The sequence below is a fragment of the Cebus imitator genome, unplaced genomic scaffold (assembly GCF_001604975.1).
Source record: "Cebus imitator isolate Cc_AM_T3 unplaced genomic scaffold, Cebus_imitator-1.0 Scaffold335, whole genome shotgun sequence".
NCBI classification, from domain to species: domain Eukaryota; kingdom Metazoa; phylum Chordata; class Mammalia; order Primates; family Cebidae; genus Cebus; species Cebus imitator.
The window spans coordinates 2255769-2270953 of NW_016107650.1; positions in this window are offsets into that span (position 1 = coordinate 2255769).

Below are 15185 nucleotides of genomic sequence, written 5' to 3' on the forward strand. Positions count from 1 at the left end.
GGACTTATCTGAGCAAAGGTCAAATGTGAGCTAATGGTTGGTATGGTAATTTTACTGGATGGCATTCCACTGCAAGGCAGTGTGGAAGAAATTGAATCTGCATGCCATTAAAAGTAGAAAACTTTTGTCTTTAAGGAGTAAAACAAATGATCCATTTGGAGCTAGTTAATCTTAAATCTACAGTGGTTTTGCCAAATAAGCTATCCTCACAGCATACCTGCCGAGCAGGACATCATATTAATGAAGGATTTTGGTTATTCCTTAATATTGAAAAAATTGATACTCATTGCCAGCTTGATAATTGTTCTCTTTTTCTTTCTGATTTGGGGAAGCTAAATTTAAATTTCTCATAGTCAACATTCAGAATCAATTATTAAATAAGATAATTATGACCTAAAACATATATCCTAATGGTGGCAATTTTGAAAAGAATGCAAATGAAAAGAAAAAGGACCAGAAGGGTCACTTACCAAAACAATGACCGCAGTAGAGTCCTGGTGATCTTTTTCTTTTTCTTTGCCTATCCAGTATTTTCCACACCTAAGATCATAAAAATTTAGTTATTTAATAATCAGAAACAATTATCAAACACTAAAAGAAATTCAGCTTCTGAAAATTTTGAACAATACTTTCCTTTTTTTGTTGTTATTATACTTTAAGTTCTGGGGTACATGTGCAGATCTTTCAGGATCGTTACATAGGTATACACATGCCATAGTGGCTTGCTGCCTCCATCCCCTCGTCACCTACATTAGGTATTTCTCCCAATGTTATCCTTCCCCAATCTCCCCACCCCCTGCTTTCCCTCCCCTAGCCTCCCACCTCTCAACAGACCCCAGTGTGTGATGTTCCCCTCCCTATGTCCACGTGTTCTCATTGTTGAATACCCACCTATGTGTGAGAACATGCTGCGTTAGGTTTTCTGTTCTTGTGTCAGTTTGCTGAGAATGATGGTTTCCAGCTTCATCCATGTCCCTGCAAAGGACATGAACTCATCCTTTTTGATGGCTGCATAGTATTCCATGGTGTATATTTGGCACATTTTCTTGGTCTAGTTTATCATTGATGGGCATTTGGGTTGGTTCCAAGTCTTTGCTGTTGCAGGTAGTGCTGCAGTGAATGTACGTGTACATATGTCTTTACAATAGAATGATTTATAATCCTTTGGGTGTATACCCAGTAATGTGATTGCTGGGTCAAATGATATTTATAGTTCTAGATCCTTGAGGAATTGCCGCATTGTCTCCCACAATGGTTGAGCTAATTTACACTCCTACCAACAGTGTAAAAGCATTCCTATTTCTCCACATCCTCTCCAGCATCTCTTGTCTCCAGGTTTTTTAATGATCACCATTCTAACTGGTATGAGATGGTGTCTCAATGTAGTTTTGATTTGCATTTTTCTAATGACCAGTGATGATGAGCATTTTTTTATATGTTTGTTGGCTGCATAAATGTATTCTTTTGAAAAGTGCCTGTTCATATCCTTTGCTCACTTTTCGATGGGGTTGTTTTTTTCTTGTAAATTTTAGTTCTTTGTAGATTCTGGATATTAGCCCTTTGTCAGATGGGTAGCTTGCAAAAATTTTTTCCCATTCTGTTGGCTGGTGGTTCACTCTAATGATTGTTTCTCTTGCTGTACAGAAACTGTGGAGTTTAATTAGATCCCACTTGTCTATTTTGGCTTTTGTTGCCATTGCTTTTGGTGTTTTAGTCATGAAGTCCTTGCCTTTGCTTGTGTCCTGAATGACATTGCCTACGTTTTCTTCTAGGGTTTTTATGGTGTTAGGTCTTATGTTTAAATCTTTAATTCGTCTGGAGTTAATTTTTGTATAAGGTGTAAGAAAGGGGTCCAGTTTCAGCTTTCTGCATATGGCTAGCCAGTTTTTCCTATACCATTTATTAAACAGGGAATTCTTTCCCCATTGCTTGTTTTTGTCAGGTTTGTCAAAGATCAGATGGTTGTAGATGTGTGGAATTACTTCCAAGGCCTCTGTTCTGTTCCATTGGTCTGCATCTCTGTTTTGGTACTGGTACCATGCTGTTTTGATTACTGTAGCTTTGTAGTGTAGTTTGCAGTCAGGTAACGTGATGCCTCCAGCTTTGTTCTTTTTGCTCAGGATTGTCTTGGCTTTGCGGGCTCTTTTTTGGTTCCATATGAAGTTTAAGGTGGATTTTTCCAGTTCTGTGAAGAAGGTCGATGGTAATTTGATGGGGATAGCATTGAATTTATAAATTACTTTGGGAAGTATGGCCATTTTCACAATATTGATTCTTCCTAACCATGAGCATGGAATGTTTTTCTGTTTGTGTCCTTTCTTATTTCCTTGAGCAGTGGTTTGTAGTTCTCCTTGAAGAGGTCCTTTACCTCCTTTGTTAGTTGTATTCCTAGGTATTTTATTTTCTTTGTGGCAATTGTGAATGGGAGTTTGCTCATGATTTGGCTCTCTGTTTGTCTGTTACTGGTGTATAGGAATGCTTGTGATTTTTACACATTGATTTTGTATCCTGAGACTTTGTTGAAATTGCTTATCATCATAAGGAGATTTTGGGCTGAGACGATGGGGTCTTCTAAATATACAATTATGTTGTCTGCAAATAGAGACAATTTGACTTCCTCTTTTCCTAATTAAATACCCTTTGTTTTTCTTGCCTGATTGCTCTGGCTGAGACTTCCAATACGATATTGAATAGGAATGGTGAGAGAGGGTACTCTTGTCTAGTGCCAGATTTCAAAGGGAATGCTTCCAGTTTTTGCCCATTCAGTATGATATTGGCTGTCGGTTTGTCATAAACAGCTTTCATTAGTTTGAGATACATTCCAACAATATCTAGTTTATTGAGAGTTTTTAGCATAAAGGGCTGTGGAATTTTGTCAAAAGCCTTTTCTGCATCTATTGAGATGATCATGTGGTTTTGTTTTTGGTTCTGTTTATGTGATGGATTACATTTATAGATTTGTATACGTTGAACCAGCGTTGCATCCCCAGGGTGAAGCCCACTTGATCGTGATGGATAAGCTTTTTGATGTGCTGCTGCATTCGGTTTGCCAGTATTTTATTAAAGATTTTTGCATCGATATTCTTCATAGATATTGGCCTGAAATTTTATTTTTTAGTTATGTCTCTGCCAGGTTTTGATATCAGGATGATGTTGGTCTCATAAAATGAGTTAGGGAGGATTCCCTCTTTTTTTATTGTTTGGAATAGTTTCAGAAGGATTAGTATCAGCTCCTCTTTGTACATCTGGTAAAATCTGGCTGTGAACCCATCTGGACCTGGATTTGTTTTGGTTGGTAGGCTATTAATTGCTGCCTCTGCTTCAGGCCTTGTTATTTGTCTATTCAGGGATTCAACTTCTTCCTGGTTTAGTCTTGGGAGGGTGTAAGTGTCCAGGAATTTATCCATTTCTTCCAGATTTACTGGTTTATGTGCATAGAGTTGTTTGTAGTAATCTCTCGTGGTCGTCTGTATTTCTGTGGAATTGGTGGTAATATCCCTTTTATCATTTTTTATTCCATCTATTCAATTCTTCTCTCTTTTCTTTTTTATTAGTCTGGCTAGTGGTCTGTCTATTTTGTTGATCTTTTAAAAAAAAAAAACCAGCTCCTGGATTTATTGATTTTTTGAAGTGCTTTTGTGTCTCCCTCTCTTTCAGTTCTGCTCTGACCTTAGTTATTTCTTGTCTTGTGCTAGCTTTTGAATTGGTTTTCTCTTGCTTCTCTAGTTTTTTTAATTGTGATGATAGGGTGTTAATTTTAGATCGTTCCTCACTTCTCAAGTGGGCAATTTAGTGCTAGAAATTTCCCTCTAGACACTACATAAATGTATCCCAGAGATTCTGGTATGTTGTGTCTTTGTTCTCATTGGGTTTGAGGAACATCTGTATTTCTGCCTTCATTTCGTTATTTATCCAGTAGTCACTCAGGAGCAGGTTGTTTAGTTTCCATGCAGTTGTGCAGTTTTGCGTCAGTTTCTTAATCCTGAGTTCTAATTTGATTGCACTGTGCTCTGACAGACTGGTTGTTACGATTTCCTTTTTTTTTTTTTTCTTCCATTTGCTGAACAGTGATTTACTTTCAATTATGTGGCCAATTTTAGAGTAAGTGTGATGTAATGCTGAGAAGAATGTATATTCTGTGGATTTGGGGTAGAGAGTTCTGTAGATGTCTATTAGGTCTGCTTGGTCCAGATCTGTGTCAAAGTCCTGGATATCCTTGTTGATTTTCTGTCTCATTGATCTAATATTGACAGTGGGGTGTTAAGGTCTCCCAATATTATTGTGTGGGAGTCTAAGTCTCTTTGTAGGTTGATCTGGGTGCTCCTGTATTGGGTGCATAGATATTTAGGACAGTTAGCTCTTCTTGTTCCATTGATCATTTTACCATTATTTAATGTCCTTATTTGTCTCTTTTGACCTTTGTTGGTTTATCTGTTTTGTCAGAGACTAGGATTGCAACCCCTGCTTTTTTTTGCTCTCCATTTGCTTGGTAAGTCTTCTTCCATTCCTTTATTTTGTGTCTATGTGTGTCTTTTCATGTGAGATGGGTTTTCTGAATACAGCACACTGATGGGTCTTGACTTTTTATCCAATTTGCCAGTCTGTGTCTTTTTTGGGGGCACTTAGCCTGCTTACATTTAAGGTTAATATTATGTGTGAATTTGATCCTTCCATTTTGATACTAGCTGGTTGTTTTGCCCATTAGTTGACGGAGATTTTTCATTGTGTCGATGCTCTTCACCATGTGGTACGTTTTTGCAGTGGCTGGTACTTGTTCTTCCTTTCCATGTTTAGTGCTTCTTGCAAGGCAGGCCTGGTGGTGACAAAATCTCTCAGCAATTGGTTGTCCATAAAGTATTTTATTTCTCCTTCACTTATGAAGCTTAGTTTAGCCGGAAATGAAATTCTGGATTAAAAGTTCTTTTCTTTAAGGATGTTGAATATTGGTCCCAACTCCCTTCTAGCTTGTAGGGTTTCTGCCAAGAGATCCGCTGTGAGTCTGATGGTCTTTCCTTTGTGAGTGACTCAACATTTCTCTCTGGCTGCCGTTAGGATTTTTTCCTTCATTTCAACCCTGGTAAATCTGATGATTATGTGCCTTGGGGTTGCTCTTCTTGAGGAATATCTCTGTTGTGTTCTCTGTATTTCCTGGATTTGAATGTTGGCCTGCCTTGCTAGGTTGGCCAAGTTCTGGATCATACGCTGAAGAGTGTTTTCCAGCTTGTTTCTGTTCTCTCCATCACATTTAGGCACACCAATCAAACCTAGATTAGGTCTTTTCACGTAAACCCATATTTGTTGGAGGCTTTGTTCATTTATTTTCACTCTTTTTTCTCTAATCTTGCCTCCTCGTTTATTCATTAAATTGATCTTCAATCTCTGATATCCCTTCTTCTCCTTGATTGATTTGGCTATTGAAACTTGTGTATTCTTTGCGAAGTATTCGTGCAGTGTTTTTCAGCTCCATCAAGTCGTTTATATTCTTCTCTAAGCTGGTTATTATAGTTAGCATTCTGTCTAACCTTTTTTCAAGATTTTTAGTTTCTTTGCATTTTGTTAGAACATGTTCCTTTAGCTCAGAGAAGTTTGTTATTACCCACCTTCTGAAGCCTGCTTCTGTCAATTTGTCAAACTTATTCTCCATCCTGTTTTGTTCCCTTGCTGGTGGTGTTGTGATCCCTTGGAGGAGGAGAGGCATTCTGGTTTTTGGCAATTTCTTTTTTTTTTTTAATTGCATTTGAGGTTTTGTGGTACATGTGAAGAATATGCAAGATTGCTGCATAGGTACACACGTGGCAGTGTGTTTTGCTGCCTTTCTCCCCATCACCTATATCTGACATTTCTCCCCATGCTATCTCTCCCCAACTCCCCACCCCCTGCTGTCCCTTCCCTGTTTCCTCCCAACAGACCCCAGTGTGTGATGCTCTCCTCCCTGTGTCCATGTGTTCACATTGTTCAACACCTGCCTATGAGTGAGAACATGTCAGGTTTGATTTTCTATTCTTGTGTCAGTTTGCTGAGAATGATGGTTTCCAGGTTCATCCATGTCCCTACAAAGGACATGCACTCATCGTTTTTTATGGCTGCATAATATTCCATGGTGTATATGTGCCACATTTTCCCTGTCCAGTCTATCATCGATGGGCATTTGGGTTGGTTCCAGGTCTTTGCTATTGTAAACAGTGCTGCAATGAACATTTGTTTGCATGTGTCTTTATAATAGAATGATTTATAATCCTTTGGATATATACCCAGTAATGGAATTGCTGGGTCATATGGAATTTCTATTTCTAGGTCTTTGAGGAAGCACCACACTGTCTTCCACAATGGTTGAACTAATTTACACTCCCAATAGTGTAAAGTGTTCCTGTTTCTCCACACCCTCTCCAGCATCTGTTGTCTCCAGATTTTTTAATGATTGCCATTCTAACTGGTGTGAGATGGTATCTCAGTGTAGTTTTGATTTGCATTTCTCTAATGACCAGTGATGATGAGCATTTTTTTCATATGTTTGTTGGCTTCATATATGTCTTCTTTTGTAAAGTGTCTGTTCATATCCTTTGCTTTTCTTCCCATCTTTGTGGATTTATTTTCCTGTGGTCTTTGTAGGTGGTGACTTTCGGATGGGGTCTCTGAGTGGACATCCTTTCTTTTGATGTTGAAGCTATTTCTTGCTGTTCCTTAGTTTTCCTTCTAACAGTCAGGTCCCTCTGCTGCAGGACTGCCGGAAGTCCACTCCAGACCCTGCTTGCCTAGGAATCACCTGTGGGGGCTGCAGAACAGCAAGGATTGCTGCCTGTTTCTTCCTCTGGTAGCTTCATCCCAGAAGGGTACCTGCCAGATGTCAGCCAGAACTCTGCTGTATGAGGTGCCTCTTTGGATATACAGGGGTCAGGGAGCTGCTTGAGGAGGCAGTCTGTCCCTTACCAGAGCTCAAGTGCTGTGCTGGGAGCTCCATTGCTCCCTTTAGGGCTGCTGGGCAGGGACGTTTAAGTCTGTTGCAGCGGAACTTACCAACTGCCCCTTTTCCCAGGTGCTCTGTCCCAGGAAGGTGGGTTTTATTTATAAGTTCCTGAGATGCTGCTGCCTTTTTTCAGAGTTGTGCTGCCCAGCAAGGAGGGAGTCTAGTCATGGTCTGCCTGCAGAGGTGCTGCTGGGCTGCCGCGGGCTCCATTCAGCTGCTTTGTAAACTTCCCTGCACTTTTGTTTACACAGGTGAGGTTAGAACTGCCTTGGCAATGGTGGACGCCCTTCCCCTCACTGAGCTCAACCCTCCCGGGTTGATCTCAAACTTCTGTGCTGGATCCAAACTCTCAAGTCAGAGGGTTTCAGTTTGCTGGTCTTTTTGGGGGTGGGACCTGCTGAGCCAGATCACTGGGCTCCCTACCTTCAGCTCCCCTTTTTTCAGGGTAGTGGGAGGCTCTGTCTCACAGGCATTCAGGCACCAACTAAAACGGCCACCTGGATTTGTGCTGAAAACCCGCGGCTTGAACAATAATTTTCTTAGTATTTTGGCAATATACAATAAAAATTCCTACAATGATAGCATGAGATAATACCTTACAAATAATCTTTGAAAAAGTTCAAAAGATTTTATTTATTTACCTGTAAGTTGCAAGCAATATGTAGTTTGAGACTAAGAGAAAGGTGCACTATTATTTTTCAGTATGTGTAAGCATTTCCAACTGTCCATGGACTCTTCACAGTATTTGGGCCAATAATCTCAAACATAACTTGAGATCAGGATTGTATTAATTTCTACTCTTCACACCTTCTTTAGTTGAGCAGTAAATACAAAGTTTGAATTGAAAGAAGTTAAGATTAATTTTTAAACACATTTATCAAAATGTATGCATACAAGGGGGCTTTATTCTCTAAATAATTATTTGTAAGTAATTCATGTCTGTAAATTCTATGTTAGACATTCCCTAAGAGCCAGTTTATGATGCCTGCTTAGGCTCTAGTGGTTTTTGCTGAGATTTTATCTACTACTTTGTCTATCAGACTTGGCTTTTAAAGATCTTTGACAAGTCCCTAACACCGCAAAAATGAGATCTGTCGTCAAAGGATGAAGATCAGCCCCAGCATCCTTGCCTGTCCTCAGGTTTGCCATGTGTGCTGCGTGCTCTGAAACGCCCTTCCCAGTCTGTCTCTCTGTAAAGCTCTCACTCATCCTTTGGCATCTGGAACCTCTTGGAGGGAACTGGTTGTGTTCTGTGCTGCCGTAGCAATTGCTGAATGCCTCAATGACAGCATCTCTCTCTTCCAGTCCATGTGTCTTTATTCTTCATATGGTTTATAGTTTCTTGCTACTTTGGTGCTTTGAGTTTTCAGTCTCTATGAAAATTCCTGCCTTGTGATAATTTTTGACAATTACTTTTCAGCAAATTAAAAATATTATGAAGATAATAAAACGGGAGGAGAAGTATGCATGCATTGAGTACTAGAAGTATCTTTGAATAAGTGTATAACATTTGTTTGCTACTTCAAAGGGACACAATATTTATAAGAATATTTACATTTTAAATTGCAGTTTAAAAAACAATTATTTTACCTGTAATCCCAGCACTTTGGGAGGCTGAGGCGGGTGGGTCAACTGAGGTCAGGAGTTTGAGACCAGCCTGGCCAACATGGTAAAACCTCTCTCTGCTAAAAATTCAAAAAATTAGCCAGGCATGATGGCAGGCACCTGTAATCCCTCTACTTGGGAGGCTGAGGCAGGAGAATCACTTCAACCCCGGAGGCAGAGGTTGCAGTAAGCTGGATTGCGGCACTGCACTCCAGCCTTGGCAATAAGAGCAAATCTTCTTCTCAAAGAACAGCAACAACGATTACAACAAAAAAACGACTGTTTTATGTTTAAACTTACTCTTGTCCAATGTGTGTTCTGGGCGAGGCAGTATCTTGAGTGTCAAAAAAATGACATCTAGTTCCTATTCTCAAGGAATTTATAATGTAAACAGTTAATAATTGTTTGCTTCAAAGTATTATTATAGATGTTAAGTGCCAAATAACATAAATAATGAATGCTGTGATTTGATCAGAGGATGGAAAGTCTGCTAAGGGATAGGTAAGTCAGGAAAATGTTCTCAGAAAAAGGAGGTTGCAATTTGACTCTGAAAGCCTGGAAAATGCGTGAGATTTGATATGTGCGCACACATGTATGTATGGTGTAAGAGACCATCAGTGAATGGGTCTTTCTGGATTTTGAGAAAGCTGAACTGCTTTATGCCACAATTCTGGCATGAATAAGGGGAAGAGGCCAGGTCTTTTGTTGACACATACATGTTCTATCAGTTCTTTCTAAACCATTATAACCCATAGAGGTGACTAAAGGGGGATTCTTAATGTGTAGTGAGTGAACTGTGGAAAATATAACATCTTTCCTGGAGAAAACCTGAAGTTCAGAAGATGTGCTGTGAACAGAAAGGAAGGCAGACACCTGAGACCTGCAGAGTGGAAGTGCTGTGCAGAACACTTTTATTTGAGATGGACACATCGCCAAGAAAAGGGACACATTGGAGAAAAGTGAATGCTTTGGGCAGTAGACTCTTTTACCTCCTGCTTTCCCAAAATACTGGTTTCAAAGGAGATTCCCTGCTTTAGACACATACCTGGTTCAAAGGAAGTTGGGCTTCAGAAAAGCTAAGGGGGTGTGGATGACATAGAAAGGGTACTGGCTAGAAGATAGCTCTTCATTCTGAAAGTGAGTGGTGAATGTCTCAAGACACAAGAGAGGTGATGGTTGAGATGCAGACAATGACTCGCTCTTTGCCAAGTGACTGTGAGTGAGCTGTGAAGATGTTCAGTGCAGGAAGCTGCAAGATTGTGCCACCCACTGCTACCATTTGTAGACTTCAGATACACTTGGTACTACTTTGGTTTGCAATCATTTTGGAAATTTTTCCAACCTGCGCATTTATAAAGAGATCCTGTTGTAGAGAAAGTCAGAATGCCCTGAGTTCTCATCCACTTGTAACAGGTGATCTTGGTAGGTCACTTAATTTTTCTGCACCTCAGTTTCTTCATTTTGAAAATTAGAGATTATGCTTACCCTCTAGGGTCATTGTGATGATTAGAGAAATGTGTGCAAAATGCCTGCTGTTGCGGGTGGCACACAGAGACACACAATAAGAGGGAGCAATGACGATGAAGACGGCAGCAATACTGTCAAGTGGGTAATGTAAGGCTTTCCATGGTGGTCTATTTTCCTAAGGCTATGGTCTTTGAGTTAGAGAAATGTGCTCTCTCCACAAAGAACCTCAGGTCTTATGTGTTAGAGGTCCCTCAGCCTCGGGGTCTCACCCTGTGCTTTCTCTTCTGGTGTGGCCATAGCCCCTGAATGGCAGCACCAGGGTGGGCATTCAGGAGTTGCTCAGTGGTACTCTTGTGCTTCCTTCTACTCCAAAGTGCCAGTTCAGTGGTTATATGGCATCTGCCCTTACCAAAGAGCAAGTGCAGACGTTCTCTCTCACTCATCCAGTTTCTGCATGGCCTCTCCCACACAAAGGAAGAAGTTAAGTAGTCGTGTGTACATGCCCTCCCAGTGACTGCCTCCCACACACGGAGCTCAGAGCTGATGGAGAGAACGTGCTGCTCCACCTTTCAGTGAAGTGGAGTCATCCTCTTACATGTATTCATGAAAATTTAAAGGCTCTGCAGGCTTTGCAAATTACTTCCTTTCACTTCAAAAACAATTTGAATTCCAGATAAGATAAAAGTTCCTATCTGAAATAAAACAGGCTCATTTTTTAAGTAAAATAAAGCTCTACTGCCAGAAGAAGAACACATATTCCTTCTCTAGTTCATGCTCTTTGTAAATCTTGAAGGCATCTGAGAAGGCAGGGTATAAAAATATTTCTTAAAAATACTAAAATCAAAATAGATATTGAATAGACTATTAGGTGTAATATATGTATGCATCAGAGTTCTAATGAGATTTACTAACATTTTCAGATTAATGAAATTATAGTATTTTATATTTATCAGAAATTTATCCATCAAATACGTGCCAGGAGCTGTTTGGGAATAGGCCTGAGCAACTGGGGAGTGTGGATATAATTCCACAAGTTACTTTTGATTTTAAACTCACAAGAGTAGAGGTCTTTTTAAAAACACCGACTCTCTTCTGCTTATTACTTTAAAATTACATTTATATCTTTAAAAAGGAAAACAGTCATGTGGTTTAATATTCAAGACATACAAAAGTTACACAAGGAAAATGTTTCCTTTATAACCCTTTTCCCAAGGCTCCAAGAACCCTTCACGGACATAACTCATCTGGTCAGTTTCTTGTGTATCTTTGCAGACATGTTTTATGTGAATACAAGCCACTATGTATGTGTTTCCTTGTGTGATTTTGCTAGAGATTGACAAAGAACTCTCTATAGAGATTGTACCAATTTACAATATCACCAGCAAAGTATAAAAGTCCTTATTTCTCTATATTGTTGCTGAATTTATCCCTTGGCTGATCAGCATGCAATTCTGCCTTTGTCCTTCCCTCACTGGCACACAATTCAACCCCCACAAAGCAAATTTTACCCAGTTCTCCTTCCAGAAGTCTTACATCTTTTCTGTCATTTTCACTCCTTTAGGATATTTTTACTGAGTAGAAACAAAGTGTTTTTTGAAATCAGAACTATTTAAAAATTCTAAACAGTACTGTTCATTCATGAACTTGGGCTCTGCAAGCAGGTTGCCTGCATTTAAATCTTACTAGTTGTGTGGGTTTAGGAGGGTTATTTAATGTCTTAGAACCTCAGTTTCCTCATGTGAAATGGGATATATACCTTGCCTGGCTGACATGGTGGTCGTAACAAATGAGGTAAGGTATATAAAATGTCTGGAACTTGAAAGATGCATAAAAGATAGTAAAGATAGTTGCTATTGTTGTTGGTGCTATTAATATAAGATGTATCATGTGCCGTTTAGTGGAGTATGTGCAATACATAAATATACTTGAACTAAATATTAGTGGAAACAAATAAATCTCACATATCTCACATTTTAAAGGAGAATTTTGATTCTTGAATATAAAAAAAATTCTATGACAAAGAATTAGGATCATTTAGAAGATAAAACTGATATTGAGGTCACTTTGTTGACTGTGAAAAAGATCATGAGAAAAACGTGTTGATCAAGCAAAACTAAGTTTATTAGACTTGTTGCAATAAGGGAAGACACTAAGACAGTGACTTTGCAATGTCTCAGGAACAAGTCAGGGGAAGCTATTTCTAGGGATTTTGCAGCTGGGTACTTTTAAGTGGATTTTGCAATGTTGGGAACCAGTGGAACTGGACAGAATTTCTGACAAATGGCTTTGGACTGGTGGCCATAGGCAAGGTTAGGTGTCTTGAAGCAAGCATTGTGTCAACTGTTAGTTTCCTAAGTTAAAATCATTTCAGTTGGTTGACACTTACCAACCTGGAGAGAGTATTTCCTGGAGCAAAGAGCTGTTGTTTTTGCCTAGTCCCATTGTTGTTTACAAAATTAAAAACTGGAAATTGTTCAGGAAATTAGGAAATGGAAAATTATGTTTTGATTTGGAATTGTTTCACACAGGAACAGGAAAGTTTGTTTTGTCTCAGAATTGTTTGGCACGGGAAAGTATGTTGGTTTCAGTTATCAGTTCCAATTTTGCTACAGCAAAGACAGACCATGTTGGGGCAGACACTCAGTGTGCCACATACCTGCTTCTTGCTCAGTGCCTGCAAAGCCCATTGGAAGTTCTTTCTTGGGAGGAAGATGGACACTTAGGGCGGGGAGACCAAATGCAGAGTACGCGGGGCCCCAGAGGAAATGGGAAGAGTAGATGAGGCCACGTAGCTTGAGTAGAGATACAGAAGTAGTGCCAAGCATAAAACTGGAAATTCTCAAGAGGATAAAAGTGAAGAAATGAGGAGCGAATTGACAGCCTGAAGTGTCAGAAACAAGATGGAATCAGATGAGAGGAACAGACTGGAAAGAACAGTTTGGACCCAAAGACTGAATGAGGAGTGTGTGCTGGACCAGCCCTCTTCATGCTACCATTCTGGAGGTTGGTATCATTGTTGGGAGGGCTGTTCAGCCTGGATACAACCTCTTGAAGCCTTATCTCACTTATCTGAACAATGAGTACAAAGGACTTGACCTGCCTAACTAGTAGTAGTGGAAGAGATGATATAAGATCTTATATGGAACACAATTTCTGTATCATAATGCTCTCTTAAGATGTGGATACTAACATTTCAATTTTACTACATCACATTAAAAAGAGAGGTTTCAGAATTGGGGACTTTGTTTTGTAGGCATCAGGCAACATTATACAGGCAGCTTCCTTTCCTAATTATATACAAGGCTGACCGAGATTGTAGGATGGAGTATAAAAATGGGAGAAAGAAAAAAATTAGGTAGTGCACTATTGCGAGAACATGCAGTCAGGCAGCCACAATATTTCCTGAAATTTAAATTCCAATATTAACACACACAATTTGATTAAATATATTTCATTTCATTGTGATTCAAACCGTTTACTGAAAATCTGTGCATGTTATAGACCGTGCTCATTCACATCCATCATCTCATTAAATTCTCACAACTGCCTGTGGGGTCGGCATGGTTGTCATTTTTCTGTAACTGTATCTGGATGTGTTTCCTTGGACAAGGATATTTCAATTGTTAAGATACACTGACTGAAACTGTACGTGATGTTTTATTCTGTCTTAAAACGTTTTTCTCATGTTATGTAGTCACAGGCTTAATGTCATGCCCTGCACTTGGTTCACAGAGCAGCAAATGGCAGAGCTGAACATCAACTGTGGAGCATTTGACAATCTACTTTAAAATAATGGTCTCGGACTCTAAAGGGAAATGGTCTCAGATATAAACAATTTTGCTTGGTTAAGGCCAAGGACAAGATAATGTTTATTCAGTTACTCTTGGTCCTCCTGAGTCTAAAGATAGATGATCAAGAGGAAGAAAAGAGACATTCAGACAGGTCAGCATTCCCTAGATCCTGGCGAGAGTGTGTAAGTGTGGTTAAAAAAAATTTTTTTTCATATCTCTAGCAGTACTTAAGTAAATACAAGTCTATTTAGTTAGAGTGCTTTAGTTAATTGCCCTAAGAAAATTCAATAAAAAAGAAGATCCATATTGACAGAGCTACATACAGGAATTTGGTTATATTAATGGATTTTAAATGTGGCTGGTTTTAGGGATGGTTTAATACCATAGCCTTTTGTGGTCTAAAAAAGAATAATGTTACATCCCTCGTACCCCACTCCAAAGCGTGTATGTGTGGAATTGAAAGAGAAAAAAAGCTTTTATTGTGTTCTTTTTCATTAATAGGGCATTAGCCACACTATGTTTTCGGTAAGCAGCACTTTGGAAATGCAAATGGATAAGAATTTTAACTTTTTCTTAGAGAGAGTCTTGGTAATTTGATTACTATTAAGGGCTAGTACTTTGAACTTTGGTTGTTCTCTCTATGTTAATTATGAACCTATCTGTAAGTTACCACATTGATTTCTATGTGTGTTTTCTGTTTTACCTTCTAAAGTTCTAGAAAATGCCATTCTGTTAGTGTTAACTCAAAGCACATTCCATAACCCCAAATAAATGCTGTATGGAAAAAAAGTGGGTCTGTGATTAAATAACATTGAAACATTGGATTAAACAAAGATGAACAGGTATCTTTACTGCACAATTTCTCAAAACATTATGTTTGTTTGCATTTTAAATCTCTAAGAGTAGGGAATTGTGAGCCGTCTTCTGTGTATATTTTGACTGGGTCACCCCGCCCTTCTCTTCCTTTGCAGAATTTCTTGAGGAATCATTGTTTGCGTGTCACTTCTTTAGAAAATGTTGCTTTAGGTTAGAGGTGGTGGCTTATTTCCATTATGCCAGCACTTTGGGAGATTGAGGCGGTAGTTTGAGACCAAACTGGCCAACATGGCAAAACCTTGTCTCTAGTAAAAATAGTAAACTATTTTTCTATTCAGCTACTTGGATGCTGAGGCAAGGGAATCCCTTGAGCCTGGGAGGCAGAGGTTGCAGTGAGCTGAGATTATGCCACTGCACTCGAGCCTGGGCAACAGAGTGAGACTCCATCTCGAAAAGAGAAGAGGAGAGGAGAGAAGAGGATAAGAGGGGAGAGGAGGGGAGAAAGAGAGAGGGGAGAGAGGGGAGAGGGGAGGGGAGAGAGG